Source organism: Mirounga leonina, unplaced genomic scaffold (genome assembly GCF_011800145.1).
Source record: "Mirounga leonina isolate KUSES-001 unplaced genomic scaffold, KU_Mleo_1.0 Mir_169, whole genome shotgun sequence".
In the NCBI taxonomy this organism is placed as follows: Eukaryota; Metazoa; Chordata; class Mammalia; order Carnivora; family Phocidae; genus Mirounga; species Mirounga leonina.
The window spans coordinates 12,613,339-12,625,934 of NW_023270431.1; positions in this window are offsets into that span (position 1 = coordinate 12,613,339).

Consider the following 12,596-nt stretch of genomic DNA (forward strand, 5'->3'; position numbering starts at 1 on the left):
GATAGATAGATAGATAGATAGATAGATAGATAGATAGATAGATAGATAGGAGATGATCTAACACTAGAAAACAGGCCCAAATGGAACTGCTCATCACCAAAACAAGACTATAATTATAGTTTGGCTCTCCCAGGAATGGAATTTTAAATCGATCAATCAGGAATCACCTGATCAGCACTAATGAGGTCACCCGATCGCTGGACTCCCACATTCCCCGAAAGGACAGTGACTTTGCAATAACCAACCTGCTTTTTTGTCTAAAATAACTTCCTTGTTCACTCTCCCTTCTGCCAATAAAAATCTGTCATTTTGCTCAGGCCCTCAGAGCTTCTTTCTGTCTGCTAGATTGGATGCTGCCCAGTTGGATTCAATGTTTGCTCAAATAAACATTTTTAATATGTCTCAGTTTATCTTTTAAACAATCTAAATCCATTTTCCTGCACACTGAAATTGCAATTGCTCTAGGATTATTATCTAACAGGAAATTTGAAAAATACGTGTTTTGTTTTGTTCTGTTTTCCTGTGGCGTACAAAACAAGCAAAACAAAAACATCCCTGTAAAGGAGATTTAGGAAGGGGTGACTTGAATAGTTAATCATGTTATCAGTATATTTCAGTTAAGTGGCTTTTTACAGAAAATATCTTTGCAGCCTTTTATTTTTTCCCATCTTAATTCAAAAGTGAGTGAGTATCAACATATATATTTAAATAGATTCTATCTAAAAGTAGCAATCCTGGGACACCTGGGTGGCTCAGTTGGTTAGGTATCCAACTCTTGATTTTGGCTCAGGTCATGATCTGAGATGGAGTCCCGCCTTGGGCTCTGTGCTCAGTGGGAAATCTGCTTGAGATTCTCCTTCTCCCTCTCCCTTTGCCCCTGGCCCCAACTTGTGCACTCTTTCTCTAAAACAAATAAATCTTGCAAAAAAAATAAAGGTAGCAATTCTACAACCTTTTCCTTTTTTTTTTATTTTATTTTTTATTTTATTCTTATGTTAATCCCCATACATTACATCATTAGTTTTAGATGAAGTGTTCCATGATTCATTGTTTGTGCACAACACCCAGTGCTCCATGCAGAATGTGCCCTCCTCAGTACCCACCACCAGGCTAACCCATCCTCCCACCCCCTTCCCCTCTAGAACCTCAGTTTGTTTTTCAGAGTCTATTGTCTCTCATTACAACCTTTTCCTTTTATACAAGCAGTTTTGCAGTTCTTCAGTGTAAATGTTATTTTTCAACATTTCTGTTAACATTCCCTGCAAATTTAGTAATGCATTTCTGCAATACTTAAAAAGTTATTTGGAGATACATATTTTTAAACTCCTACTGTGATAAAGTTCATCTACAATACATTGCTTAGTTGGGGCTTACAATATTGATAGAAAAGATAAAGTAGAATTTGAGGAAATATAAATGTTAATAGGAAAGCAGAGAATCACATAATTTTTTTAAATAATTGATAGAATCAAATGGCTAGTTCAAACTGGCTTACACACCAAACTCTAATTCATGAAATCTAATCTTAAATTTAATTATTTCAAGAGTAAAGCTTTATGTGTGTTTACCCCTCCACCCTAGGGTCTAGATAATATGGAGAAAAAATTTTATAATTTTTTTTAAGTTTTTATTTATTTAAGTAATCTCTACACCCAACATGGGGCTTGAACTCATGACCCTGAGATTCAGAGTCACATGCTTTACCAACTGAGCCAGCCAGGAGCCCCAAAAGTTCTATACTTTTATCAAAATAGATGTAAGCTGGGTGTAGTTAATATGTTATTCTGAAGAGTATGACTGCAAGATAAAAACTGTTAGTAAAATTTTTTTAGGATTAAATTTACTTTGAATTAATCCATATATGAATAATTAAATCATAGATCTGAGACATTAAAATGTAAGCCCATAAACAAATCTGATTTACTTAGTATTCTTTCCTAAGTAATGAAAATGTGAGTAGCAATATTATTTTAGATTTGAAAAAAACATAGTAATGAAAATAATTCTTCATTGTAGTTTTCCATCACATTATTCATAAAAAAAAACCACATAGGAATTATACATTCAGAATACAGACCTTAAATTTGAGGAACGATCATTTCTTGGCAATTTCATCTATGTCTATTTCAGTGAAGCAATCATAAAAGAAAACTTGGGAGTTTTTGTGGCAAGCATCTCAAAATCAATCCATATTTTCCTAAAGTCAAGAAAACAATATGACCAGGAGGAAACCCACTCTGACCAAATAAGTGTTCTGACTCTTTAATTTGATGGTACCTATGTCTTGTGTGTTAGTTAGGTAATTTATTTGCTAACAACGCATGTTGCCAAACTTTCAAGAACTTCAGAATGATGAAACAATCCACTTTTTTCCTACTGCAATCCTCTCTCCCCCTATGCTGACTTTCAGATTTTGAAATACAGTCCTTTCTTCTAAGCATCTGGCATAAATCTCCATCAGACTCGAAGAGGAGGGGCAAAGTCTGTGGTTTGCATGAGAAAAGCCTGACAGCTGCCAGTTTAATCCCTTGACGATGCAAAAATTTCTTCAAGGAGGGAATCCCACTTAACATGCAGTCAAGCCTGATAGAGTTGGTTTCTTTCCATTTTAGTGATAGTAATTAGAATGAAACAGAACAGCATCCATTTTTTTATCTTTTTCTGAAAAATAGTTAAAATTATAGAAAAGGAATTTTATGTCAGCATCTAGATGACTCAGATTTACATGGTAAGTTTGAAATTACACTGTATATTTACGAAATGTCAATTATTGGGCATACTAATACCTTTGAACATACTATAATGCGATGGTTTGGTAAAAACTGAGGAATCCTTAAACTTAAGACCCCGAATATACGACGGAGATTGGAAAAAAGAGATGGGCTATGGGAGGACAAAGGATGATTTTCATGCTTTTACATTTGTGCTTTTATTTTTTTCCTGAAGCGTCTCAGAGTTTTAACCAGATAATCCTCACCATCAGGGCAATGATCTGGCCCAATCTTGTAATTCTGGGCAGAACTCCATTTACTGGAAACCTTCTATGTCCTGCTCCCCCAAAGTTATAGCTATTTGTCCTTTTGTGCGATATTCCCTGAATCCAGTCTTCTTCAGTTATGCATTCCAGCAAGTCACAAGCCTTGGAGCCAGAAAGAGATACAATTAAATGGAGACTTCCCGAGAGAAAGTCAAATACTGTCTCCCATGTATTGTTCTGGCATCAGCTTCAAAACCATGGCAGAATTATTTCGTTCCCCGCTGCGGTCAGCACCCCTGGGTGCATTGGTCATAATCCAAATTAGAGTTGAGCCTGTTCTGAAATCACTCTTTGTGTCTTGGTTGAGAGAAAAAAAAAAAAAAAAAAAACTTGCAAGAATCCACCATTTCTAGTTCCCTTTTTGTGTTTCTAATCCATTAGAGGGAGTTGTAATTATGCCTCAGTTTAACCCATGACATCAGAGACAATCTTGGGACAATTATAATCTCATTACAATCACTATCAAGTACAACTCTTTATTTATAAGTCTCATTCTTATTTTACATCCTCCCCGGCCTGCCTCAGAGCAATAATAGCTCACACACAAATTATTTACCATCCTTGGGCACTCTTCTAAGTGCTTTACACATATTTATTCATTGTGTGGAACACTCTGAATACCTTCTCAGATTTCCTTGATGACCTATCCCACAGGGGCCTCCCAGCGCTGGCTCTCCTCTCCACTTTCAGACTCCGATGAGCCTCTCTGCAGGATTACTAGAGGAAACGCCAAGGGCTGAATGGCAATCTGGAATCATAGGAGAGCCAGCTCAACATTAAGGTGAACTTTGAACGTTGACCAATGGGAAAGAACAGATGAGGGGTCCAAAGAGAACTTCTCCCTCCCTTCCCTCCCTTCTCTTCTCTGTGGCTATTGCCTATTGCAGCTTTTCCAGGTAATTCCCAAGGACGAAATAAACATGCCTGCCAAGAGACCTGCTTTTTCTCTAAGTGGTTTGCTGTGAAATAGCACCCAGATCAACAAACGTCACATCACATCATTTCACCTTCTTTGTTACTGCAGTCACCTTTTTCTCTGACTCTTACCACCCTGAGCTGTAACCATCAAAATAAAGGACTAGCCTCTTAAACCTTCGCTCATGCTATGCTTTCTAGAAGACGTGGACTAAGGTGCTTATTTAATTTCCATAAAAATCCTATAAGGTGGTTATTGTGGTTTTGCCCTTTGTACAGATAAGAAACTGAAACAGTGTGATTAAGTAACGTACCCAAGTTAACATGGCTAGTAAATAGCAGGCCAGGATATAAATACAGGCCCCATGGGTCTAGAGGTGCATGCTCTTGTATCACTGCTGTGTGATGTCTGGATCAAGGGGACAGTTGGGAGCCAAATCTCTGTCAGCTTCATCACTACAAGCACAAATAATGATTAAGAAGATAAAAAACACTGGAAATAGTTGTCTTGGGGACTCAATACCATGGAAAATGTGAAAATAGACTATGCCACAGTGTCAGTTGGATCTGCTCTCTAATTGAATAGCAATGCCAAGGAGTATCAGTGTAGAGTTTAGTTTTGTTTTGTTTTGTTTCGGCACCATCAATGCCAGAATATTCTAGAAATACCAGAAAGCCATGTGAAAAAACATACTCTGGATTACTAGATTCTTTTGAATAAACCTCTGAAGAAAATCCTACATCTATCCCTTCCTTTGTATATTTCTCATGTAATAACTTATGGCAAAATATATCTTTATTAATTTTAAATAATAAATCTATCCATAATTTAGGACTAGGCATTTATTAATGGTTGTTCTCACTAAGTTTTGAATGTATATCTATTTTTTTAAATTATTATTTATTTTACAGAGAGAGAGAGAGCGCCTGTACACAAGTGGGGGAAGGGCAGAGGGAGAGGAAGAGAGAGAGACTCTTAAGCAGACTCCCCACTGATCATGGAGCCTGAAGTAGGACCCGATTCCTCAACCCTGAGATCAAGACCTGAGAGAAAACCAAGAGTTCCATCCTCAACTGACTGAGCCACCCAGGGACCCCTCATTTTTTTTTTTTTTTTCAGAGGGAGAAGGGGGTCGAGAAAGGCAGAGGGAGGGAGAGAGAGAATCTTAAGTAGGCTCCATGCCCAATGGGAGCCAGACAAAGGGCTTGATCTCACGACCCTGAGATCATGACCTGAGCTGAAATCAAGAGTCGTTCGCTTAACCGCCTGAGTCACCCAGGCACCCTTTGACTGTACATGGTTTCATAGTGGAACTTCTCTTTTAAAAATCAAACCTAATAAATTCTCAAATTAATGTAGCAGTGCAGACTTCTATCAGCCAAACCAAAAAAGCAGTTGTAAAAAAATTATAAAACTGGGAAATAGATACCTGGCTGGGGAAAGTACAAAATTAAAATTTGCTTATTGTGAGTTAGGACTTGAATTGTCAACATAAAAGAAGTTAGGAAATCTAAACATTTATTCTTAATAATATTTTCACACATATATGTAATAATAAATCTGGTAACCTATTTATTGCAGAATGGACTATGGTCTGCCTCAAGCACATATAAACCATTCCATTCATTCCAAAAAATCAGTTCTAGTTCTTCCAGGAAATTGTGGAGGAGTCTCCAAATCCAGACGAATTTTTTGGGAGCTCAAATTCCAAACTTTGGGTTCTTCAGATTCATAATCTAAATATTATTTTTTAAATCCTCAGTCTTCTATTTCCCACATTCAAATCATCAGATTTTACCAATTTTCCCTTTACAGTATTTTCTCAGCTTTAACATTTCTTTTCCATTTTCAGAGCTGCAGTACACACTATTTTCAGGCTGTAATTCAACCAATATGGCCCCGGGCATAGTAGATACTGTAGTGCATCCCACAAAGTTAGGGAGAAACATTTCCCTGAATGACTTTGTGAATTGCATCCTTCCCCCAACTTTGTGATGTGGTTCACGTTGCCTTACACTCACAATCCTCCATTTGATCAAAAATATCTCTTCATATACAGCTGGTTTCAAATTCTTAAATCATTTTCATGTGCTCCCTTCCCATTTAGAAACCTCCAACACTATTCTGTTGATTTTCACAATCTGTCACTCAAATCCTTCAATTACGAGTGAAATCTACAGAGTGGTATCATTGTTACATTTATTTGTATTTCTTTTTTTGGTATTATGTTGGGTTTTCTTTAAGTATATTTGATTTTTTTAATCCAACCAAATCTCAAGCATAATTAATAGGGTTCTCTAGAGAAATATACACACATATACACATATAAAATTAACTATCACTCATAATGATTATGTCTTTTACTGTTCTTTTATGTTTTTTTCCAGTACCCATGCCTCTGTTTAGCAGTGGGTAGTTTATAACTTAGGTGACAAGCTCATAGTATGTTTTGCAGATGTCTGAGAAATAAATTAGGCTACAAAAGATAGTTTTGCATGGCCTAATAAAAATATAATGGGTTAATAAAAATCAATTTTTATTATCTTAATTTTTATATGTTATATCCTTAGAAATCAATGGAAATCACAATTAATGCATGTTACAAAAGTATTCTCAGTTTCTGAGAATTTTTAGATAACATTTTTAGATAACTCTTGGGTAACTTGCAATACAGGGTAGGGGTGAAGCTCAGATTGGAGTCTATTCTCTTGGAATTTAAAATCTTGGTTCTATCCATGAGAAACTGTGTTCCTTCGGGCAAGGTACTTAATCTCTCTGTTCCTCAATTTATTCACCTAACCAATATTAACAAAATCTTCTTAATGGGCTGTGCTATGGACTAAATGTTTGTACCCCCTCAAAATTCATTTGTTGTAACCTTAACCTCTGTAGTATGATGGTTGCAAGTGAGACCTTTGAGAGATAATTAAGACTAGATTAGGTCATGAGTATGGCACCCTTATGATGAGATTATAGCCCTTATTTTTTTTAAGATTTTATTTATTTATTTATTTGAGAGAGAGAATGGGATAGAGCATGAAAGGGGGGAGGGTTGGAGGGAGAAGCAGACTCCCCGCTGAGCAGGGAGCCCGATGCGGGACTCGATCCCAGGACCCTGGGATCATGACCTGAGCCGAAGGCAGTCGCTTAACCAACTGAGCCACCCAGGCGCCCTATAGCCCTTATTTTTAAAAGAGGATGAGACAGATCTCTTTCTTGCTCTTTCAGATGAGGAAACCATAAAGAAGGCTCTCACCAGAACCTGACAAACCTGTCCAAGTTCTTGGACTTCCCACCCTCCAGAACTATGAGAAATAAAGCTACCCAGTGGAAGGTATTTTTGTTATAACAGCCCAAGTAACCAAGAAAGGTCATTAGGAAAATTAAATGAGTTAATATTTGTAAAGTTCTTAGAAGAATAAATTGGCTGTTATTAACTACTATGTGAATTTGCTAAATAATAAACAAACAAACAAACAAAATATTTTTCTTATGTTAAGCAGGGGTCTTTACACTGCTGTGAATTGACTTTGGAGAAGTGCAAAATTAGTGTGACTATTTTAACGAATTAAATTCTCAAATTCACTTAAATAAACATTTTACAGAAGTCAAAATAAAGAGCTGGAAAGTGTTTGCGTGAGATATTTCCTTTAATGGTCAGATTTGTGTGAGCAGGATAATGCTGGCTTGCCCAGATAAAATTGTCTGTGTCTTTACAACACACCAATGTACCTAATGTGCACACAGATGAGCAGACAGCTTAATCTCTTTGATAAGTACAAAGTTAGCAAGTTTAGGGAAGTGGGGCTGGTGGGATGTTTGGCATTGTACACACACAATAATTTATTAGCCAGTTTTTCTTTTTCAGTTTTCATCCAGTGGGTGTCACAATACCTAAGCCCAGACCCATGAAAATATTCCTGAGGGAGAAGTGGCAGAAAAGTTGGGCCAAGTCTTCCTTTGCTGTATCTGCTACAGTATTGAATTATAATATCCAATTTCCTTTTATGCTATTTTATGCTCTAAGGCAGGTAATAAATCAGGCCATGGTCAAATATTAATACTTATAATTATATGAGGCTGCCTGAAGAACTTTGAGTTGTTTCAAAAATTTGAAATTTTTTTTCTGGATTTCTAATACCCAATGCACTCTCTAAAGCAGCTCCTACAGATAAATCCTATCTACTGTGCTGGTCAAAAGACAAGAGCGCACATATCAATGTCCCGAGGTTTAGGTGGGCAAGCACAAGTTGACCAACCAAGGGGATTTCTGTGGCTTCTGCACTGCGCTGCATTCAACCTCTGCTTGATCAGCAATAGATGTTGATGTCTTTTTCTAATTGCTGACTGGCTCTCCAGCTCTTGTACTACAAGAGATTGGGTCACAATGACCCAGAAGAGGAAAATCCTGACAGTGAGGTAGCTCAGCATTTCCACACAAGTATATCCTCTCATGTTCATGTCAGACTTGGGGTCTGATTCTGTACCAGGTAGAGCATTTAGGGGCATCTCAACACACAGAAATAGGGAAAAAGATCATGAGAGTATGGTGTTGGATTTGAAGAACTTTATTATTTTTTAACTGTAGTGGGGAAAAAAGTGTAAAGCAGTTACCCTCCCATGCTCACTCCAATCCAATATAAGAGGCCGCTGTAACCCCCACATGTTCCTAGCCAAACATCACATACCCATGGGAATGTGAGGACAGTCCAAGCAACAGCGAACAGGAGTGATTCTCTCTTTCCTTACTATTGAAAGAAATTTTCAACACATATTTCATACTGATTTATAAGAGGTTTTTAATATATATGTATATTTCATATTATTCTTTCAACTTATATGCTGAAAATGTAGGCTTTTAGAATTTCTATCTTGTTTTGGGGGGCATGTGGATTTTAAATGGATCCTTATTTTAATTTATGTTTAATTTGTAATTAAAAAGGTCTTCTGTGCCCCAAGATTATGGATTATTTACCCAGGATTTTTGCACATTCTTACATGATTTTTTTTTGTTTTACATATAAATCTGTTACTGATTTTGTACAAATAGTGAATAAAAGTCCATATTTATTTTTAACACCATTTATTGAATTATCCAATTTCTCTTCACTGATTTTAAATATGACATTTATAAGGCATGAAATTCCATTATACGTGAGTCTAATCTAGCTCATTGATCTATTCCTATGTCCACACTGCTTTTTAATTTATGAAACTTTATAGTACATTAACTGTGGTTAAAACAAGGCCTCATATTTTTATTATTTCTTTTATTCTATTTCCTTATATTTGTTCCTACAGGTGTAGGAACAGAGAGCACAAGCAGGGGGTAATGGGACTGGGAGAGGGAGAAGCAGACTCCGCACTGAGCAGGGAGCCTGATGCGGGACTCGATCCCCGAGATCCCGAGATCATGACCCTAGCCAAAGGCAGATGCCCAACCGAACCAAGCCACCCAGGCACCCCAAGAGTTGCATGTTCTACCAACTGAGTCAGTTAGGCACCCCGAGTAATTTTTTCTTTAAAAAAGTCTTTAAGTATTTGATTGTGATTGATTGCACAGCACTAATATATTAATTTAGGGAGAATTGACAAATTCACTATTTTCCTGTTTTAGAAGAAAAAAATATATATCTTTCCATCTTTAGTGATCTTCTGTTCTGTAATAGGTTTCAGGGTTTTAATTATATGTTTTCTACATTGTTCTACCATGCTTTGTATTAAGATATTCCTAAATTTCTTTGTACCTTTTTCAAAACATTTTGATCATGTTTATAGATAGGAAAGCTACTCAATTTGTTTCTGGGGCCGCCTGGGTGGCTGAGTCAGTTAGCGTCTGCCTTTGGCTCAGGTCATGATCCCAGAGTCCCAGGATGGAGCCCCACTTTGGGTTTCCTACTCAGCTGGGAGTCTGTTCCTCCCCCTGCTCATTCTCTCTTTCTCTCACTCACTCTCTCTGAAACAAATAAATAAAATCTTTTTCAAAAATAAATTTGTTTCTAAAGGCTTTTAAATGAATTTATCAATTAAAAAAAAGAAATCTGGGGCTCACGGGTGGCTCAATTGGTTGAGTGACTGACTCTTGGTTTCAGCTCAGGTCATGATCTCAGGGTCATGAAATGGATCCCCAGATCAGGATCGGTGCTCAGTGGGGAGTTTGGTTGATTCTCGCACCCTCTCCCTCTGCCTGCCGCCCCTCCCCCCACCGCTTGTATGGGCATGCTCTCTCCCTAACATAAATAAATAAATAAATCTTTAAAAAAAATCTTCCTAAATTTGTGAAATAGTAATAGAGACATTTTATTTCCTCTGTACATAATGCCTAAGGAACATGTGCAAAAAGAGTTCTCAGACTTATTGTGATGTTTCCAAATTTGCCCAGCACTAAGAGGTCCACAGTTTTGTGTGCAACTGAATCATATGACTGTTTAAATTCATTTTTCCCAGATGAGTCTGTAATTCACACTGATATGAGTCTTGTTAAAGCATAATTCATGTCATAGAATTTAAGAGCTAGATGAAACTATAAGACATCATGAAATCCAATCCATTAAATGTTTCCCATACTTCAAATATATTGAAGTCTTTGAAGATATTGAAGCTGTTTCTTAGTTTTTTAATGAACTATTATCATCACTACTCCATTGGTCTAATTACTGGGCTTCAGTTGATTGTGTTGCATCCCATACTCAGATGAGCAGATGGCCAACGACCAACTAAGAGTGGCAGCCCTCCTTTTACAGAAAATAAAAAAAAAAAAAACTAGTGGTGTCTGCAAGGCTATCAATCTCCTCAACAGTATATCAGAGTCACTGGTTCCCCAAAGGTTGGGCAGAACCCAGGAAAACTGTTTATCAGTGTCAAAAAAGAGATTATTTGGAGAGACGTGGGTAACAGAGTGACCAACTATGATTCAGCAATCTTCCTCTACAAAGTTTTTCAGTAGCAAAAATCATAAATCTTTCTTCTTTAAGTAACAAATGGATCATTATTTTTCTATATCTGCCAAGCTATGAATGAGTCAGTCTCTATCATTTATAGTCAAGAAACAGGTCAGATACTAAAGATGGAATCTAATCCCTACACAGCTGATCAGGAATTGGGAAAAAAAGCTCATGTTTTTGGTATGGACTCCTTAAAGGGTATAATATTCAAGTACATTAAAAAATAAACATCTGATATGTCATGACTTCAGCTGAAGAAGCCTAAACCTTCTTGCAGAAATTCCTTTCAGCTGAAGAAGGAGTATTTTCTCTTGTTGGCCATTTGAATGGCAAGAGTCTATGAAAGCCATTTTCTCTTATCCTTACTATTGTTTATGCTTTCAGAATAGCTTTGCCTTAAGAATTTTTCACCTTGCAATTAGAATCATGTGGAGTTAAAGGTAACTATGTTTTTAATGTTGCTAATGACATATGATGAAGTTAATGGCAGCCCATCCTTTCTGTCACGCAAGCCACCCAGTTCCTCTTAATAACATGTGTTGGATTTCCAGTCACATCAATGATTTCTTGTTGGCCAAAATGATAAAGCAAAATCTGCCTGTACTAGGCGGCTCTCCATTATCTGGCAACTGCCTTATTCTGGCCCAACACCTGCCTGAAGTGTGGCAGTTTTGTTGACTGTGTGACAGGAAAAAAAAGATGGATGGCCGAAGGGACAGAATGGAGTGAAGTTCAAGAATACAGATGAAGTGCAAGAAGGCTGTAAATGGGTTACTTTTAATAAAGGCCAAAAGGATTATTCTACATACGCAGGTGGGTAGATGACAGCAATCAGGAATCTCTGGCTAGATGTCCAGCCTTATTTCCAAGCACTCTTCATGATGACTTCATGATCTAGCATGCTATTTTATGACTTTATGTCTGTTGATGTGCATCCCCCTTGGAAGGCCTTTGCCCTCCAGCCAGCATGGTGAATTCCTACTGATCTTTTAAAACTGAGCTCTTATAAAGGCTTCTCTAACTCTTCTATTACTTCTCTAACCAGAAAACCTGGTACTCATTTCCTGCCAACACTTCAGCTAACATCTACAGGCAGTACATAGAGGAGATTGAGGAATAACTCTAAGAACCTGGATATAATGAAAATAAGATTTCACTAAAAGATTTAAACTACAACATGAATGTTTAATGAATTGCTACCGAAATATACACAGTCACAATTGTCAGAGTAACTTCTGGACTATGGAAATTCCACACTAATAGAATTGTTGATACTAGTTCAGAGTGGGAATAGTGAGGAGGGAATTCAAGTGCAAAGGAATGTGATTCACTCTCTGCCAAATTATTCAGTGAATGAAGAGGATTGACCTAGAGATCAGGAAAAGAGACGAAAGAAGAAAGGCAAAAGATAATTGAACACAATGGTGTGAATCTAAATGGAGGAGGATATTTTACTAAAAAGCTATGTAATAATCATCATGGAGCTGCAATGGAGAGAATAAAAGACACAATCTTATTTTCCAACCATCAGGAAAGTGAGTCGTTCAAGACTGAAAGATGCAAAGAAAGTGGTATCCTCAAGGAAGATCTAGGTTTCAGCTAAAAGAAATGTAGGAGAAGTAGCTCATATATAATCTGTGACTCTTGTTTAAATTTAGTCCTGGTGATCTCTTGGACATGAGTGAATACTGAACCAATA